Genomic DNA, 21552 nt, shown 5'->3' with positions numbered 1-21552 from the left:
ATCGGCGATCATTGGCTCTTGTTGCCGATACTGATCACCTGCATCTCATTTCGCAGCCTGCCTGTGCAGCTGGTCTCCTCTTTCCTTCACWCTGCGCAAACGCGCAGCAACAAATCCTAAGCGATGTGGAACTATAACGCACTGAGTAAATGGGGAAGTTTGCGTCTTGCGGCGGAAAATTAAAGCACGTCAAAATGCATCAACACAACAAATCTAATATGGCATAAAAACAATGCCAGACTTGACAGAGTTTGGCTACATCGAGGCTCACTGCAGTAAAAAAGACATATGGAGGATTAGATAGGTAAAGCAGCGCACAGCTACAAACACTCACCCAGATTAGCATGACGGTCAGAAAGCTAAACAAATAACCCGCAAAATTATTTAAGTCTTCGAGCTGCGATGTAAGACGCTGGTTCTGCTCTCGCTGTTGAACCGCTGCTACGCGCTACAGGTAGTAATATTTCACAGACGGAGCGCCGCTTCTGCTCCACCTGGTAGTGACTCTCACACTGAACCTCTGCTTAAAGCTGCAGCATCTAACCTAAAAAAATACATTTTACATACGTATTAAAACTTTCGCTGTCCTAACATGAGACAGATAATCTCTAAGAAAATAATCGATCTCCTCCCTGCTCTGCATAATTACTCCGCTCAGTCAGAAACAGCCACTCAGACCTAGCAGTAATCAGCTAGCCGCCATGCTATCAGGAAGTTTTCATTCAGTAACTCTGGATTGTTTATTGTAATGGATCCTGTAYTTGCCTTTGAATGTTAAGTTTTATACTTGAATATTTTTGGCAATTTTGAGAGGTTTAATTTTGACTCTTTGCATTATTTAGCCTCTTCAGAGCCTTCATATGTTATCAGTCTGTTAAAGATAGTATTACCGACAGCAGTACAATTTGCACAATGCCTGTTTTGTTTAGTTTTCTTCTTGGAAAAAGTTATTAAAAACAAGTTTTTGTCTAAATTAAGGTGAAAACATGGTTCATTTTTCCACATAATGTAAATGGTAGTGTTTATGATAAAAAAATAAATAAATAATTATGTGATCGGTATCGGTGATCAGCCCTCATAGGTGATCGGTATCGATATCGGCAGGAAAAAACCTGATCGGCACATCTCTACAAGAGAGTGATCCTTTTATTGTTAAAGTTATGAATTATAACTTTGAGTGGTATTTACACTATAACTTTAAACAAAAATGTAAAATGTTGGAGTTTCTTTAAGTTCCACACCATGACTTCACATTGTTTTTAGTCAACTGGGAATATTTCCAAACAGCAGAATCTTTATCTTATGAATACAAGGGCAAAGTGTAGTAGCGTATTTTTTTTCAGCCAGCTGTCAGTTTGTGTGCAGCAACAGGTTGGGAGAGGCAGAGCTGCACTATCCTGTTCTTTAAACAAAAACCTGTGGTGACTTGAAGTCTATCCATGACATGTTTAAAAAAAAAAACACTGATGGTATTGGTATTATGGAAAATTTCAGAAATTTTTTCACTTAATTTTTAAAATCTGGGTACATCTTGATCTAGATATCCAGATCTACTCCTGAGAAAGTCACCTTAGCTGAATCTCATCCACCCACTGCGTCAGTCTGACATAGAGAATTACATTTTGTTAGACAATATAGATAGAAACAAGTTCAGAATGGATTCTGCACATATATTATGCACATATTTTTCTCTGACTTATGCAGAAAAAAAACATAAGTCAGAGAAGAGTGGTCATTATAGTAATTATTCAAAGTAACATGAATATGACAGGGTGACCTTTAGGGATATTTCATCAGTTTGGCTCTGGTTTGTTGGTATGTTGTTGAGGGCATGCTGCTGGTGACAGTAGAAACCAGAAAATGGTTTGACGTTTTCTGGTCAAACCATTGACAATACAGTATTGCTCAACAATACAGTATGAGCAATACTGTATTGTTCAGTATTGCTCATACTGAACAATACAAGTATGAGCGATGATGGCGGGAAGTGTTGCTTTTCTGTGTTTTAAAATTAGAGGACAAATAATTGATTAGTGTAAGCTCATCCTGTAAAACACAGTCAAACAGATCTGCGTCCCAACCCAGAATATCATGTTTTCTCTCTTTCACGCTGATCAGTGCTGGAATATAAAACCACATTTAATGAACTGTTGTTTCACCGTCTTATAATAAAGATGAACGAGCCCACTCTCTATGTCTTCCTTGTTACTGCCTGATCAAAGTAGTTAATGAGACAGGTCTCAGTGCATGGGGCCTGACACTCTCTGAGACGAGGCTGCTAGTTGGGTGAATACAGCTGACACCCTCATTCATCAAACATCTACAGGGTGCTGCCTGCTTTCTCATTCTGTCCAGGCTTTTCCCGTTTCTCTCTCACGCTCCGCAGTTGCAGCCTCAGATGATGATAATTAAGACATTATAAAGATGACAGAAGCAGTGCCTTTTCTGCTGGAAGGACGAGATATCTGTGTCTACGTGCTGGGATGATTATAGTCGTGGCAGAGAGTTGGACAGGGGATTGGAAATCGTTGTTGCAGCTGCAGTGACTTCCGAGAATAGTTAAGTAGTGTAACCTGCTTGGCTTCGTAAACATTGTCCACCATGCTCCCTGGTAAAGATGTGTGGAAAGCATTAAATGAAATGCACCATTTATTGCATTAATATATATTTGTTACATTAATAAATATAATTGAATATGTTATTAATTTAAGGTTGAACAACTCCACAATGGAAAAACAGTATATTTAAAACTTATAGCTATTTATCCTTTTCCAGAATATCCAGTGTTAGCTTTCAGCTCATCATTTCTGACTTTATTTTTCCAACTTTTTTAGCCAATCTTCTCAATGGGAAAGAGAAGAGATCTTTTTTTTTCATATTATCTGGCTTTATTCCTCAAGTTTGAGCACAAAAGACAAGGGATTTGACTTTGGTTCCATTTTGTTCTCAATTGAGAACATATGAGAATATGAGAATGGAAATAAAAATACATGTTTTTTTTTTATTTTCTTTAAATATGTACATAGATACTGCGATGGACTGGCGACCTGTCCAGGGTGACCCCGCCTCTTGCCCAAAATGTCTCACTGGAGACAGGCACCAGCAACCCTCCCGACCCCATTAAGGGACAAAGGTGTAAAGAAAATGGATGGATGGATGAAATGATATGTTGAGAAATTATTTCCCATATATCTAATAGAAGTGGGAATCTTTTACTATCTCACAGTTTGATTTGATTCAGAGTTTTGGGGCCACGATTCAAGTCAAAATCAAATTTTTTATTCAAAAAGATTGTTCATAATGATTTCTGCTTCATTTTATAGGTGTACAAAGGATCTTTATGACCTACTATTGTCTGCCTTGCAGGGCAGAATGACAAATAGAGACATTAAAAGTATCTTTTTCACATTTATTAGCTTTTAAACATTAATCCATTCTTAGACGGATTTACTCCCTCCCTGCGTTCTCCGTTTTACTTTAACAAAACGGTCTCCTCTGTGGATGACAGGGGAGATTTCTATCCAGAAGTTTATAGCCATCTCACAGTGTAGTTTAGTGAAGAGTTATACAAATGTACATAATTATTTACTGCGTCAGATATAATGCTTCTTAAAAGTATCCATGCCTCCCGCGGATCCAAAAACGCAGAGTGGAGGTAGCAAAAGTTGAAGCAAAAGATCAACTTTGCTTTCCAAATGCATTTTTGCATAAAACACGGCCAAAAAACGTCTGACCAATCACACATCACACCACACAGAGCTCTGCACAGGAGGCTCCGCTTTACCTTGGATCAGCTGTACTTTGGCTCTGCACATTTGCGGCGTTCCCAAAGCACACAGTCTTCATTTTGCAAACCACGGTGAAGCTCATGTGAAGCTCGGTCTTCCCAGGCATTTTGTAAAAACCATAATGAGCCCAAATGTTTGCCTTCAATGAACACAGGGGCGGTTGAATCTCTCTCTCTTTCATTTTTGTAGTTTGTTTTTGTGCTTTCCATTCATGCGTATATTCCAGTACCGGCTGTGGAATGACATCAGGTTGTCCCATATAGTTACAAAATGGAGTATTTTATATTGATTCTGTAAATAACAATCATGATTCTCCTGTGAATCAATTTTTTTGTCTCAGTCCTAAAAGTTAATGTACTACACTATAGAAAATTAAAGAAATTTCCATCAGAATGCATCCTACACATAAATCTGAGGTTATCTGCTTTGCAGGCTGTAGCTGCAGCCTGAACTTGCTTTGTTTCTGATGTGGTTCTGCCAGTGGGGCATTATATTAGTGGGTGCAATGTTCATTCAAATGTAGGGAGGGGTTTTGATGGAGTTGGAGTGGGGAAAAAAATCTATGAATATATCATTGTCAGCGCTGGGAGATAGATTGAGTTGGAAAACATTAGCATATTAGGTATGATGAAAAATCCAACATTATGCAACTTTACTTTTAATCTGATTATTTCATGGTGACCTCTTCTTCTGCTATAGGTTAATAGGCTTTGTGTTGATAATAATAACCGCTGCCTAATGTTCAGATACTCATGTTTCTCTCAACATTTGCTGACATCAAAATAATGGATTCAGTAGCCAAAACCAAATGCCAAAGAATGCTGTTGGCATATTTTGGTTTCAAGCCAAATAAAAAATAAATGTTGAGTTTTTGTTCTTCTTTTTAGATTTTTTCAGTTGTTTGGCGCAAATGCACTAAATAAAATTTGATTGACTTATTGGGAATACCTAATTTTGAGTTTCCTTTCACTGGTGTGCCGAACTACCTGAAAGTCTGCTTACACTTATGTATGTTAAATTTACTGTAAGATGGGGTTTGTATGTTTTCTTAGTTAATAATTTAGTTTAGTTTGACTGGGAACTGAATCATATCAGGTTTATTAAGTCATTTCCAGAGAGTTTCTTCTGCATGAATTCGTGCCAGTGGTGATTTTGATATCCAAACAATGGGCTACTGTAGGACGGTGGGAGACTGAGGTCAGTCAGTCGCTTCTTTGCCAGCACAGCAACAGAAACACGTCGAAGCCTCCAGTCGACATCACACTATTTAATCTCAGCACTCATCAGGGGTTTAATATTCAATTATGAGGGTCCTCCTGTTCAAGCTGTTTTTGGATGAATGATGGAAGTCCCCACCTATCGATAAGTGGGCATCTTATCTTAATAGGCTCACAGTTTGCCCCTGAGAGAAGAAGAAAAACAGGACAGATGGCTTGTAGGAGTGCTTTACTGATGCGGTCAAGAGTTCTTTGCAGTTTTATCTAATTAGTGCATTTATTAGATTTAGAAACAGGAGAACATGTGAGGATGTGGGACCAGTAAGACTAAGTTTAAAGGACTACCTTTAAAAAGTCTTAACCTTTTTTAAAAATAAATCATGCTTAATAGAATAGAAGAAATGAAGTGAATGTCCAAATGTGTTCTTTCAGAGTGCTTCATGACAGTGCCATCCCCTCCTGCCTCGTAGAGAATAACTGTGACACTGTGCCAAGCTGTCATGTCCAGCTGAGCCTAAAGAAGCAGAGGTCTCCCAGTGTTGGGCTGACAAACAAGAGGCGGACAGAGGCAAGACAGTTCAGTTTTTGCCCTGGTAGAGTGTTGGGAGAGCAGCGTCTTTCTCCTCTGTCATCTTGTGGCAGATAAGGCTCCTCGGCAGACAGGTATTGAGACCTTGCTGGTGGGCCATCTCTTGAGCTGAAAGCTGGACCAAGCTGTCAGTCAAATTAGCGCCTAGAGGCATCGATGGACTTGCAGCCGTATGAAAAACCTACAAAATCCCCAACTCTGAAAATACACAGGGATTCACAGCCCACCCCCGAAGAACGGAGGGCTGAGATCAAGCCAACTCACGAGAGGCTGTTTTCAGATAAATCCCTCCTTTGGGAAACTACTGTGTCCTTCATGCCCTTCATGCACATGTGCACGCAGTCACATACACACACACACACGCACGCAACCCCCCCAACACACACACACACCCGCGCACACACACGCACACACGCAAACACACACAAACACACACATACCCATTCTCCCCCTCTTTTTAATCGGAAGTGGAAAAACAAGGACATAAGGTTTACTATGCAGAGTACAGATCCTATAGATGAATTTGTAGTAGACATTTACTGTCAGGAGTAAATAAAGATCTGCATAAATGTGTCTGTCATTGTACAACTGCGACGTTTGGTTGAATGAATTTACCTTACTTTGTATGAGATTGACCCTCAGGAAACTGCTGGAAGATATTTTCAATTAGTGTGAATAATGATGACAAACAGCCGAAATGACAACAGGCAGAAAGAAGGCAGAGCACAAACTTAGCCTGATTTTAATAATCATACTTTGATGGGTTCTTCATGAATTGTTTATTGCCTTATTAGTTTATCAATTTTCATATATGAGCTTCTAACAGTTTCATTAGAGTGGCTTCATAAAGATAATTGAATCATTTTTTTCTATTGTTTACTCAGTTATGTGCTCATATTGGCAGCTGCAGTTTCTCTCTGTGTTTTAACTTCGTTTTAGTCAGCGATGGTTTGTTTACATGTGCTCATTTCCATTCATTTCTTTCCAATACAGTGCAACAGAGGAAAGTAGTTTTCTATAAATTAAAGCAATGAAGTTGCGACGAATGAGCTACTTAAGACAAAACAAAGTTAACTGGCAATCTGTAGCAGACTCCTGCTCGGTCAAATTAATATGACCTTAGTGTCATTTTCATGACGGCTGTGGTGTAGAACAGGAATCCATTAAAACTTGCTAAACAATATCTGTTGGATTCTTCACTAGATGAACTCACAATATTGCCAGAAGCCTTACTTTTCTTTTCTCTTTAGGCTGATTTAAGCTTCTTGTCTTGCTGTGACAGGGCAGCGCCTTGTAAAAAAAGTATTCATACCCATGGAGGTTTTCACAGTTTGACAACCACAGATTGTTCTGTTTTAGTGGGACAGAAATGTGACTGTTTGGGCCCACAATCAAAACACAAATCAAGATGAGCTGCAACCATATCTTTGATGCAACAAATCAATGTCATTCTGCAGAGTCAGTTGATTGTGTAAATGTTAAGCTGTAAAATGTTGCAATGTAATTCTTTTAAACTGGAGCAGATGGTGGTAGTGTGTCCTGTGTTCAGACGAGGGGGTGTAGTTAGCTTTGCATGATGTGTTACACTGGGGTAGCCTTGGCTGATATAAAGGTATCCAAAGCTGCTGTCAAAGGTTATATTCTAAACAGTATTTAGCAAGGAGCTGTGCATAAAGTGAGTGCATCAACGGTATCATTCCTGTATCGCTGAAGCATCACCATAGGGAGGAGGCAGAGGAGTTTGATGTTTTTCACAGATTCTGTCTCAATGTCTTGTAACAAATATGTAAAAAACATATTTTTATAAAAGCTATCTGCTGCACCTTTATAGCAGTATTTAATTTAGTGTCAGATACTTTGCTTTGTTAGTGGCATAAGAAAAGCATCCAGTTGAGGCTGCTCTGTGGAGGCAGTTCGGAGCAGAATTGAAGAAGACAGTGTCCTCTTCGTGTCTGCTGTCACCACTTGTTACTTAGAAACATTAAAGGTCGTGCGAGGTGCAACGATTGGCATCTTTATCTAATTTACTGTGAAATATCCTTCCTCATTTCTGTCTCGCTGACCTCTGCTGTCGCACTAAAGGTACGGATTTCTGCAGAGAAACAGGCACAATCACATTCGGTTCTTTTTCTTTTCTCTTAGCCTTTCTACTCCTGCTCCACCTCCTCTCAGCCTTCTTAACTTACTGTGGGTTTCTCATTTAGATTTATGAGACACATCTACACCCCCCTCCTACTGACAAACATGATCTAAATCTCTCCTTTGTAGTTTATAATCATCTCCCTTGCAGGGTTTATGTATCCCGTTCAGTTCTGCCAGTTTGGAACCAGATTATCTGCTCTGTGTCCTCCACAGTGTTGGAAGGAATGTTAATTGGTAGGTTGCAGATAAACTATTTGTCATATGCATCTTGATTTAAATTAGAAGATCACTCTTTTTTTAATACACCAGCAGTAATTTCAGAACTTCACACAATGAATTTATGCAGTGGAAGAGCTAACTCTCTTGTTTGGCTTCTGCTTTGTTTTAAGTGCATTTTGGATGTTTTGTTCTTTGGGGTATTTTACCCTTTTGGGTTGTCTGTACCTGACACCCTAATGAAAACCTCGACTTCACCAGCACTGATGATCTGAAACTTGAAAACCGTGTGTTTTCCAAACCATTGGTTTGTTCTGTGCAAGCTCTAAAAGGACACAGAATCAACGACACTAATATCACACATCAGTTCATCTCTTCCGTTGATTCAGGCTGTGACAGAGCAAGAGAGAAGAAAACTTATAGAAAGTAACAGGAAGGGTTTTACATGTTACAAAAACATTGCCGTTTCATTTGTCATGAAACAAACAAAGGGAATACATATTGAATCTGACATTTTGGTAACCAAGGGAGCTCTTGTTGCTAATATAAGATGCTATATAGACAGCTTAATGTCCATCCAACCACGTATACATTCATTCTGTTTACCCATCCTTCTATCACCATTACTTTGAAGAAAGGCTTTTTAACTTTTCTACAGTAAATTATTTTTTAATTGAATTGAACTAAATATTTTCAATGTAGTTTAATTACAGTATCTAAAGAGAGATCAGAATGCACATCAACAGGTCAGAGCTTCATATTAACTGGAAAATGGTTAAAAAAAATCTGTGATTGATGGATTTCTAATTTCACGTTGCCACTTTCTAATTGGAGACGTTTACCTGAAGATATGAAGTCACGAACCAGGGACATTTTTTAATCTGGTCAAAAGATGCACCTCTATTTTATACTGAGGGTTATCTTAAATATTACCTTATTTAGATTTTTACCTTGGAAATGGTTTGGCTTGACATTACTTCCTGAACAAAATAAAGTTTTACTTTGCTAAAATTGAGGGCACGACACCGTACTTCCCTGAAGTCGGAAGATATTTTTCACATTTCCAGGTTAAACGTGAGAGTGCCGAAGGATTTAGCTCTGACCTTGGGGATCAAATCAGATACAAAACCTCCATCGACCTAAAGCTGCACTTCTCAGCTTATCACTTTTATTGCAGAAGTGCTCCCAGCCTTCACAGGGTTGACTTCTTGATGAAGAATAAGCGCTCATAAGTGTAAAGTTATTTTTTTCTTACAGAAAATTGTCGGACAATTGACTCTTTAGAGAAAAGCTTTGCATGTGGACCAAGCATTGTACGTTCAAGCCCTAAAAGTGATATTGAATCAGCCCTCTGTGTTCAGCAGAACGCTGGACAGACTCCAGCGTTCTGCTGTCCTCCTCCACCACTGGCTTTCTCATAAAGCAAATAAAGAATTACTGTTGCAACATGGCATTTTTAGATCTCATTACTGAATTCCTCATCTCACGAGAAAGGAAACCAGCTCTTAGAAAACCCCAACAAAAGCAATACTCTCATAACCCATGCAACCTCGGCCTCATGGGAAAAAAGTCAGTCCTGCCCCCAATCACACTGCCCCCACCGCTGCCACTCAGCTGCATTCTTCAGCTGTGTTTAGAAGGTGATGTAACATTAGAAACTTTGTTTGGTTGGTGAACAGGAAAACCACCATGGTCCCCTTTGAATGGAGCTGGGAGTTTGTCTTTCTGCCTTTTATTTAGGCTGAGATATGAAACTGTCAGGATCCGTGTTTCTATGTGTTTATTTTCTAGTTTCTGTGTGATCCTGTTCCCTGTTAGTCCTGTCKCTGCGTCTTTCCCCGTTGATTGTCTCCCAGGTGTGTCTCGTTCCCGTGATTRCCCCGTGTGTATTTAGTCTCCCCTGTTGTCTGTGTTCTTGGTCGGGTCCTTGTCTATTGTTTGTCTACTGACTGTCAATTGAATGTCAATTGATGTCACCTGTCTCCGTGCTGCCAGTTTTCCTCGTGCTGTTTCCCCGCTGTTCCTTGTTGTAGTTCATTGTCATTAAATTCATCGTTTTTCATCATAACCTGGGTCTCAGCGTCATCTCCTCACCGCAACCTACCACCCCTCCTGACAGAAACTATGACGACCCTGACTGTGTTTGAATGAGTCCGGATAATTACATCAGGACTTTATGTGAAAATGTTATCACAGCGCTGCTGTTCTGAGTATCCACATAATCTCACTCTATACAAATTCACTTTTGAATTGAGTTGCACAAGTGGGTTTCTGTAGGTTGTTTTTCTTAGATTTTTTTTTCTACTTTTCCCAAGAGATTTAATACATTCTTGTTCATTTCATGTCCTGCAGGCGGAATGATGAAAAAGGTCTTTCGCTGAGGCTGAACAGCTTTTTTCACACATGATTTAAGACCCTTTTCTTTTTGTCTTGAAGAGAAAAACATTTCATTTTACTTGCTTTGTTGCTATGGTATTATGGGGCTAAAGCAATGACAGCTTAAAATAAAAACGAAAAAGGTATTGGCATTGCAAAACATAATTGAAACTGCAAACATTAACATCAACTTTATATTGAGAGTGAAAGAAAAATTGCTTGTGAGAAAGATTCAGTGTGACTGTGATTATATACAATATAACAAATAGCTCGCTTATTTTAACTCTGGAATGCTTTTTTGTGTGTTTTTGTTGTTGACACAGTGCAACTGGGCTTCAAAGCCACATATTTTACATTTTAGTGGACGACACTTGTACTGAGCAAGCTACCAACAATTCAATGACTCAATCCAGTTTAACAGCGAAGGAAGATGAAGACGTTCCTTACCTGTTGTTTAGAAGGTCCACCTTGAACCAAGCACTGCATATTTTGTATCTGGGGATGGTCCAAACCTAGACGTTGCTGTTTTAGATCAAATATTGGAATCATGTAGAAGTTTATCATTCCTGGTGTCAAAACACGTCAAACAACTTATGACAGGTTCGCTTATTCGGCTGATTCAGAGGTTGATTTGGATTGTTTGAATTGAGGCTCTGTGACAGTTTTAACGTTTATTGTTTCCTTATCTCTTTTAGAAAAATGTCATGTCACAGTGAGATTGTTGGAGGAATAAAGACAAAGGCAAGGTTATTTGTGTTGCGCATTTCAACAACAGGACAATTCAAAGTGCTTTACATGATGAAACATAAAACAGCAAGCTAGATGCAATACATTGCAATGACAAAATAAAGGGAAGCAAAGAAAAGTTGGGATACAAAATAAAATTACTATTTCAGTTCTTATTCATCAAAGGCAACCCTAAACAAATGGGTTTTTAGTCTTGATATAATGGAGGTGTGTGTTTCTGCAGTTTTCTGGATGTTTGTTAAGAGATTATTGTTAATAACTGGATTCTGCTTCTCTATGTTTGGCCATTGTAAGGACATCAGAACTGGGAGTGATGTGCTCTAAGTGAGAATGTAATATTTTCCTGGACTCCTTTGCATGTGTGTATTTTGTGCCAGATCGGGACTGAGAAACACACGAAGCATGAAGTTTCTGCAGTTTACTATGCAAATTTGAGGAAGGTGCTGTGAGAAACGCCCCAATTCCAAATAAATTTGTTTTATTTATAGCCAATGCTGGAAGCATAACCACAGTGCTACTGTGCACCAGAAGCATGAAATGTGAGTATTCACAGCAGGCTCCACTGAGGGGAAGGAGCTGCAGCACAGCGACGATCAGTGAGCGTGTGAGCAGCCCGTACACAAGGGTCATTGACGAAGCTTAGAACTGGCTCCTGGTTGGTTGCTTCTGGTTGGGAGGCATAGGAGCTCTTTGTTCACAGATAAACTGACTCATAGTATACTGCCATGACATAGTGAGAGTTTTATCAAATATGTAAAAAAAAAACACAGTTTCCATAAAAGTATTCCTACTGTAGCTAAAACATAATTATGAAATCACAAAGAATCTATCGAAATTGATTCTTCCTTCCTTCACCTTCACATCCAGAAAACAACAAAGAATACAGTATTTTTTTAACAAAGCAGCATCAGCAAGCCTTGCAGTAATTCAACTAAAACTATGCCAAGATGTCGGCTAATGTGGGCAGGAAATCTTCACTGACTGACACTGCTTTAAAGGGAAGTGGACAGAAAAGTGGAGCTGGATTTTTCTTATCTTTCCCAAAGGATATAAAGTGGAGCTGGGGGTAATCTGGACCTCTTATGTCTTGTAATTAGACCTTCAGTTGTTTTTGTGTGTTTTTTTTTTTTGTTTTTTTGTTTGCTTGGAGAGCACAGACCAGAGGCATGCAAAAGCAGATTTGCAGATGCAAATCAAACAGGACGTAACACAGAAACCTCAAATATCAATCCTTATAAAAAATGCTACGTCTTTGTGACCTTACTGATAATTTGTAGCCATTGGGCATTTTCACAAATTTATGATGATTGTTGCTAAGATTTAGTGCAAGTTGGATAAAAAGCAGTTGTGTTCAGTTTATTTATTTTGCACCAACTCACAACACATGAAAAAGACGACGTAATCCAATCATACGAGAAGATTTGTGATATGCATACGTTCTGAATATGTTCTAAACATGTTATTGTTTTTCTTCATTTATTGTGTATATATTTCCCAAGTCTGTGTGTTTTTAGGGTTAGCAACTAAGCAAATATTAGGGTAAAAGTCAAAGCTTTTTAAAAAAGTAGCTTTCCCCAATTGTGTATGCATGTATATTTATATTTTGACTTTAAAATTGCTTTTGTGTGTTTTGGGATAAAAGTGATAACAAATAATAATAAAAAAAAAGAACTTTGCAAAACAAAATCTGCATTCTCACTGTTTAGCCCCCTGGGTAGATTTTGACACATTTCTCTCACAGTTTGGGCTTCTCCTGTAATCACTTAAAGTTATTCACAGCCTCCCTCAGAATATACAATTTTGATGCAATATTCAGATAATGTTTTCCCAGGGTGTGCTGAGTTACTTTTATTCTCAAATTGGGTTACTTTGACAGAAATGGAAACCTATCCTCCATCTCTCGCTCTGAATTTAGCTGACAGTGGAGGTGCAAATAATTAATGACAGTTCGGAAATCTCTTCCAAGCCCCTCTCAAGAGACTGAACAGGGATGAAAAACGGAGCCTGAAATGGCTTGGACTATTCTCTATAACAAACAAAAAAAAAATCTGTCATCAAATCAGAGCATTTTTTTCTACAAAGAATTAAAATGTGTTGTTGTTTTTTTCTCACTCTGTCTGCAAATAATATTTTGACCCAGTTTCAATTGAAGCCTGTTTAGATCTGGTAAGAGTTTTGAATAAAAATAAAAAAAAAAGTGAAATAATCTCCTTGGAGAGTTGGCTTAGAAAATATATAACGCTAGAAGAAGTCACTGGTTCGTTTTTCACAGTCACTTTGTCTTGTTGAGTCCTGCAGATGTGCTGAAGCCTTTCCCAGCTGTTACTGGGCAAACGTCAGGTTACGTACTGGACAGGTCATCAGTCCAAACTCACAATCTGAGCACTCAATTCTACTGTCCATTTAAATATAGCAACCTAATGTGTTAGAGAAAAAAAAGATTGTCATATTGTACGTTTAAAGTTAGAATATGACAAAATCAAAGATTTCGATGAAAGCTCTATAAAAAAATGTATCTATTAGCAGCACATCGATTTGTAGCGAAGTGATCAGACAAACTGTTTGACTGCAGATAGCTAAATAGTGATAATAACTATTTTATTAAGTCTTGTATGATGAGATGTCACTCTTAGCTAGAATATATTTAGCTAAAAAGTGGCAACTGTAATCTTGTTTAGAGCTGATGAAGGAGAGGGGAGCACACACTGGAGATGGATGCAGCCTGAAGGAGAGAGGAGAAGTGAAGCAGATGGAGAAACAAGCTCAGAAGTCCAGAAGGGACTCTTGATGATGTGGGGAGAAAGGGACAGTTTGTTTCATTCAGGGTGTACGCTGTTATGGAGTATTCACTCAAATCGACACGCAAAGCTGCAGTCTTTCTGCTGTGCTTGGTAATAGATTTTACAGGACGTGGCTCCCTTCATCTGCTGTATATTGAATTTCATCAGCAACAGCGGATATATTGCACTGCTATCCAATACTGCAGTAGAAATGAGGAAAGATGTGGAATTTACTGATTTCTCTGACAGAACTGTATTTTTTCCCCGCTCCTTATTATATATACATGTCACACTTTTGCTTAGTGCATTTTATCTATGTGTGGTTTCTGATTATAATCTTGCTGTGGCATAGATTTATTTCATGGCTGCTTGTTTTTACATTATGCAGATGCAGTGATAGTCCTTCACTTTGTTAGATTTTTCAGCTGATTTGCACTGTTTGATGAAAATACTGTATATTCACATTATCATCAGTACACTTTGTTCATGGCTGCGTGTCAGTCATACAGTCGTGGTTTGTCAAGCGACGCGTCTTCACTTCGATTAATATCTTGAAACTCACAGGAGCTAAATTAATTGATTTACATTTTCCGCTCCTGTTGAGCCATCTCCTTTTTTAAATCTCCATCTAGGATTTCATCTCAAGCAGAGAGCTTTAAAATATTTAAATTAGAATAAATTATCTGTGCGATTATCGTTTTGACTCGCTGATCAAATAAAAAGCCATAATCAGACTTAATGAGTTCATGATTTGATTCATAATGTAACACATATTAAATCATTTTAGTTATATGTTGTTAATTATTTATCCTCATATGTCAGTCGCTGTGAGGACAGCTGATGGCTTTTCCTCTTCAGTTACGGCAGCTCTTTCCTCACTTTCCTCTGATGTGAAACTCCTTTGAATTTTTGTTCTTCCGTGTCCTTTTATCATACAAGATTTGTGCCAGCATTAATCATACTTGAGCGGTGCAGAGGTTGCACTAACATTAGGCTGACTTCGTTGCACCTGACCTAATCTGGCTGGGATCTGGGTCTGTGTTCATGTGTTTTCAGGAGACACTAGATGGCACTATGGGTGTATATAATTCCCCAGAAATCCTGTTGCTTCTCGCCCTAATTTCCATGGACTAAACAGAAAATACAAACAAGATATTGTTATTTTGAACATGAGATAATTAGGGAGCATATTTATTTGTGCTATAAAGGGAAGCTGGATTCTTTAACCATGTTTTTGTTTGTTGTCTCGTGTTTTTTTTATGTTTTTTTTATTGCATCAAGCTTCCAGAGTTTTAGTTATGTCAGAAGCACAGAATTTTTTATTGCACCAGATTAATGCCTACTTGTTTTTGTAAATATGACCAGGCAACTGTATATTTAGAGAACGCCAGGGCTACCTTTACATTTGCTAATATTAGATGCCTACATTTTGCAAACCCACGTTTAATCCTGTTTTCATTTGCCATAGTATTAAAAAAAGAAGGTTGTGTGAGTTTTTAATAAGAAGTACTATCATACGCTCTGCAGGATGTGTTTTTGTGTGCAATCCTTTTAAGCAGTGTTCCTTAGCTGACGGCTCTGCCTCATAAATGTGCATTTTGTGTCATGCACTTAATCTGTTCCATGTTAAGGATTAGCCTTCCCATCCACACAGAGAAGATAATCTCTCCTTCCTTTACCGTCTATTTCCCCTCCTTGCATCCTATTTCCCCCTGCTTCTTAATATTCATATGTCATGTTTATTTCCGGTGTTCTCTCAGTCACTGTCTCATCTATTCCATAACCCCCACATCTCCGTTTCCACTTCCCTATATCACTTCCCACATTTATAATCAATGCAGTTTTGCAAGCCTCACAGCTTTTCATATATTCCTCAGCATTGGTACCTGAGAAAGTTTTTTTTTTTTGTTTCTTTATTTTTTGTTGGTTTTTTTGCCAAAAGGCACAGGCATACAAATCCTGGACCATAAACATTTGAGTTTATGTAATTCATTAGAATATTTTTCTGTTTTGTTTATTGACCCATTATTTTCAAAAAGGCTTCTGAGGGTGTTTAAAAATTCACACAAAAAAATCTTCAGCTTTCAATAGTCTTGCATGCAGTTCATCCAGATGTTTGCTACTATTTTGAGTTTACACCTGAAAGTTCTACATTTTGTATGTTCACTACTTTTTCCATCAATGTTCCTGTTATTTTTTTTAATTTATTTTTTTTTAGAAATGCACTGGCATTCATTTGTTCTGCTTGTTGTAGTTCTGCCTGAGGAACTGGGAGTGTTATTACTGAAAGACCTACATTCACTCTTACCTATGAACATTTGAAATAATTCTGCTGAAGGAACTGGCTTTGTAGTTTGCTCAGGGATTTAAGATCAAAGTGTTTCATCCAATGTAACTCACTACTAGTTCCACCATCATGAGAAATGTGTGTATTTAACAAGATTGTCACTAAAACGAATTTTATATTTAGGACTGTTATAAAGATTTAGGCTGATATTCATACAGCTGTTATTCCTAATGACACATGTTTACTAATAATGCATATGTCCTGTGATCTATCCACATGACCTTACTGTTCTGATTTAATGAAACTCCCTTCAATTCTTTGCTGCATCATTATCACTGTCACATGCTGAAACATACCACTTTCTTCAGTAACACATAAAAGATTGAACATTTGCTGCAGGTTCCTTTATAGAATTAGGTATTTGAAATTTCATAGAAGATAAAAGATATCAAGATTATTCTGATTTATGCATCATATGTACCCAATCTAGTATCTAGTCCTTGTTTTTGCTAATCTCAAAAAAGGTCCTAGAAGTATGATACATTTATAGTTTAGGTTCATTTTGATGCAGTTATTAAATCTGGAAAAAAAAATCTGTTTTTTTCTGCATTTGAACTGATTTTACCAATCAGAGGCAGTCAGGGGGGGACAAAAGTATAAATCCACTTTCTGGCCCATTGATATATCTCCATATAGCTGTTAAATAGCTACATATGTCATTAAGAACATAAGTTATCAATTGAACCTGCTTACACAGTTTGTTGTGACTCCCGTAGCTCTAAAAATAAAACCATTAGAAAAAAAAAAAAAAAAACTAACCCATACTTAAAATATTATATTATAAATAGTTTCAAGGTTTTTAAAAATCACTGTTTATGTAAAGCTATTAATATGTTGTAATATGTGTCTGTTTTTATGGAGGAGATTAGAACAGCACATATAAACTGCTGTGTGGTAATATTCTAATCCCATGTGCTTGTGCACCAAAGAAGGAAAAATGTTGACTGGCTGCCAACTTTAAATCAGCTGCAGGGTGGTATTTTTCTAAACCTATAAACCCCAAAATAAAACATTTAACGTGATGCTTGAAGTAATGTTGTGCTCTGGTCTGAGAGAAACCAATGCATGGAAAAATTTAGCTTTTTTTTCATTTAGGCAACAGAAATTCTTGAAACCACTGAAGGAGTGAGAGGAATGCCAAATTAGTTATTTATGATCAAACTTTTTTATATTTTTACCTGAAAACTTGGCACCAGCTGTCTGACCTGTATCTCAACATATATTATATTTATATCTTGAACTATTAGTAAAATGCACTCCTGTACTGCTACAGCATTGGAACTGAATAAATCATATAAACTGTTCTCAGCATCAATCAGATATGAATGTTGTATTTCATTGCATATTTCAATTTGTAAATCAGTCCATCAATTTTAATGCTAGAGCACTTTTTCAAACACTCAGCTGATTCTGTAGCTTTTCTGTTGATTTTTTTTTTTCTAGACAGGATTCTCTAGAGTTGTTGATGTTTACCTCTTCGTGACCTTTTCTCAAACCAGAACTAACAGCTCAATCATGGCAGAAGCCGTATTAGCTTTAAACAAGCTCTTTGTTCAAGTCCACTGTTTATTCACACTAATTAGAACACTTCATTGTCAAGAGAGTTGCCTGGCAGTGTGTGTATATCCGTGTCTGCATGTGAGCGTACTGATAGAGCGCACAGCACGACCACTACAGTGGACCACTAGACTTAGAAAAAAAGAAAAACACAAAGGCCCCTTAATCACTATCTACGTAAAGAGCTCTATTTTATTCAGTAAATTGTAACCATGTAGTAAAAGATGTGCTCATTCAATAAGTGATTTAAAGAGTATTGCACACAGCGCCCTCTACTGTGTTTGAGCAGTTTGTTTGGATGAACTTGCTCAACAAGGCATAGAAGTATGTAAAATGCATCTTGCACTGTTGTTCCTTTGTATATGCTCATTGTGTACTTTTGTTATTTAAAAAAAATAAAATATTAGTTGCAAACTGATTCAAAGATTAAAACTGAAGCAGGTTTAATTAAACACTGTTAATACAGCAAACTTACTGCAAAAGGTGATCTCTGGATGCTTTTTGATAAAGCAAACAGATCTATTTTAACTCATCTTAAACACATTGGAAATCGTCAAAAACCTCTCTCACTGTCATACATTAACATTAAGATACCTCCCGATTTCTAAATATGTTTTGAAAGGTTGTCAGGATTAATCAAACAGTCTAACCACCTAGCCTAACTTTCAAAGACTTTGTTTACTCTAAATTTGGATGGGATCATTAGATAAAAATATTACAATATTGTTGAATTTGTTGAGTTAAATTTGGACAAAGGTTATTCACCCTTCGATAAGCATACATAGGATGTTCATGGATATTCCTGTTTTGAGGAAAAAACTGTCCAGATTATTCTGAGTTACGTTTATTGTAGTTATTTGAGTCACAAACCTCCAAACTGTGAGACTTCACAGAGCTCACTGATGTTACCTTTAAAAACTTAATGACATTAAAACATCAGATGGCTCACCAGAGTGTGAGCTGCTTGCTTCACACAACTTTATTGCACGAAGAGTGTAAGAAAATATATGGTCAAATAGCATGGCAGCTTTTCTGCAATTGTCAAATTTAGCTGAGACATAAGAGGTTTCTCACATTAACAATTAATCTTCTCATAAATCATAATTAATCGTGGAATTTGCAGTCGTCTTCTTGGACGAATCGTCTCCATCATCTACACATTCACCAAGGAACATTGAAAATGTGGATCAAAAAAATCTCAAATTGATATTCAATTTTCAAATTCAGGCTGAATGTTGTGGTTTTTAGAATGAAACACCTCAAAAATCAATTTATTTGTTGCTACAAAACATCAAAATATTGTCCTTTAAAAATTTATTTGCACTCAAAAACAAAACAACAAAAAATGTGTTTTGTAATATTTATTGGAACCCCTTTTTTAAAAATGTTTCTTTATTAGAAAAAAAACTCTCAGCCACTTTCTTGCTGCATACCAATCCAAGTATTATTCATTTACTTTTTTGTTATTGTTGTTGTCTTCCTTAGATACATAATTCTAAATTGGAGAGTACCTTTATATGAATTTACGTATTTAGTACCATTTCACCTAATTAATTTCTTTATTGTAAAACATTTAAGAAAGCCAAAAGAGCTTTTTATTGTTTCATTCAGTATGAAGAAAGTGACTCGTGAAGCAGAGTCACATTGGTTTTACTGGGGAATAAATGTTTCGACATTTCATACTGTGGCAGTGCATTAACACTGTAAGACTAATTCCACACTCTGGAACCAAAGCTGTTGAATACAGGCCTTCTGGGGGAATAAACGGGAATATGTTGCTTTTTTTTTCTTAATGTTTTAAAGCCTATATGCAATTTAGTTTTCTATTTTTAGGTACTGAACCCAAAGGGGGGATTGTTCTAGTAATGTACTCTATGCTAAAGCAGAAGCAGCTTGTTGTAACTTTGTTAAATGAAATGTTTACTTTCTGTTCTGACAGACTGCTTTTTAATAACTGCTCATGCCCTTTGTCCATTTTATCATCTACTTCTTTAGGTGTATTATGGATTGATTGAGACACTTTCAGTGCAATTCTGTTCCTTGTATACAGTCTTTGTTTCAATTTTACCACAAGCGTGTGATGGTCTTACTTAAAATTAAATAACCTATACTGATTTAAAAAAAAAAAAAAGAAAAAACAAAGGGGAGTCTTGATGGTGCTGGTGGAGAAACATTTTGGATTGCTCTTATCAAAAAACAAACAAAAAAATAATAAAACAAATTGGGATGTTTGGTATTTTCCTTGTAATTTTAGTGGCCGATTTTTTTGCCCTAGAATCCTTCTGGACAGTCATATTTATTCCAACATTGGGTTTGCTTTTTTTTTTTTTAAACCTATAATGTTCTACAAACAACATTTTCTGTATTTTCTGATATGATTTGTTGATCATTTTTTGCATGTCTTTGTGGTTCCATTGACTAGTGTTCCTGCACCATGTTGTTTTTAGGTCTGGTCTCTTCGTCTTGGCTGTCGGTTTAGCCTTGGCTGAAAACATCACATCACACAGAACAGATACAGTAGAAATAAGATTTTCATCTGTCATGACTTTACTGCAAAGATCACTAACATTATTTTTGATCAAATCCACCTATCACCGAATTCTGTGATATTCCATGTCTTCTTTTGTTTGTTTGGGCCAATTTTGCAATTCAACACATGAAAATAATGTCCTAAAAATAAGGTGTGGACGGGGTCCAGACTAAATTGCTGTCAGTTGGAGTCCAGACATTGGGATTCTCAGGTTTACCAGATGGTGTTCACAACAAGCTCATGCAAATGCATGTGGAGCTTCAAGCTCCTGTAAACAAACTGCAATGGTAGAAATTTCATTTACTCCCCCCCCCAAAAAAAATGTTGTTTGATAACTGATGTAAGATCTCCTGCTTGGGGTGTTTGGCTGCTCTCCTCAGGCTTCAATGAAGGACAGTCCATTTATTCATGTCGGTTCCCAGAGCCCCAGCAGCCCAGCGCCTCAACCCTCTCTCTTAGAACATGGAACAAAGGGCATATTCTGTCACAAGAGAGTGGATGGGAGAAAGGAAGTGGGTGAGGGAGGGTACATTAAATTCCAAGTGTAGAGAATATTTGCACACGATTCTAGTTGAAAAGCCCTTGTCTTTGTCCATTTTGGTATGCGTGTGTGAATGTCTGTCGTGTGTGACACCCCCCCACCCACCCCCGACTCCAGGGGAATACCCAGCAGATATTATTCGACAGTGTTCTTTGTAAAACTTTGTTCCGCACAAAGGGCCCATTCCACGCTCAGCTCTTTAGAAGCTTATACATCAAAAATGTGACTGAGCGAGTAGAGGTGTGCATTGTGATCAATCCGCTGGGGGCTCTTTGTCCTTGGTTTGACTCATGGGAACTAGGTAGTGCCGTGACTCGAGAGTCTCATGTTTCTGGTTTCAGTCATATCGTAGTATTATTTCCTACATTATGAGCAGACAGCATGGATGTGGCGTTCTTGCAGGTTTGGTCTTAGATTTAACTGAGTTATGACCCAAAGAGAAGATTTGCTTTGTAGCAAAGTCCTGACGCTTCACCTGAAACTGTGGCCACTTTCTTCCCTGTGGGCAGATACTCGGTTTATAACTTCTTTGGTTGTACTGATACCACTGCACAGAAACCTTGATGCAGTTTAGCAAATATTGACTTGAAATTGAAAAATGTTAACCCAATAAAAAAGACACATTTATAGAAAAGTCAAATGGATATGCTCTTACCATTGTTTGCAACTTTTCACTTTAATTTGTGCCTCACCTCCCTTATCTGACTGCACATCACTGCTCC

At 37.5% G+C, this 21552-nt stretch overlaps 1 protein-coding gene across 3 annotated transcripts in view; it reads left to right on the top strand.

Moving 5' to 3' along the window:
• mid2 (midline 2) overlaps positions 1–21552 on the top strand; it is a 153916-nt gene that overhangs the window by 1442 nt on the left and 130922 nt on the right. The gene's annotated exons all lie outside the window — the stretch shown is intronic.

This window comes from Poecilia reticulata, linkage group LG10, assembly GCF_000633615.1.
Source record: "Poecilia reticulata strain Guanapo linkage group LG10, Guppy_female_1.0+MT, whole genome shotgun sequence".
NCBI classification, from domain to species: Eukaryota; Metazoa; Chordata; class Actinopteri; order Cyprinodontiformes; family Poeciliidae; genus Poecilia; species Poecilia reticulata.
Note: the sequence above shows the minus strand (reverse complement) of the source record. Positions and strands in the feature narration are given on the sequence as shown.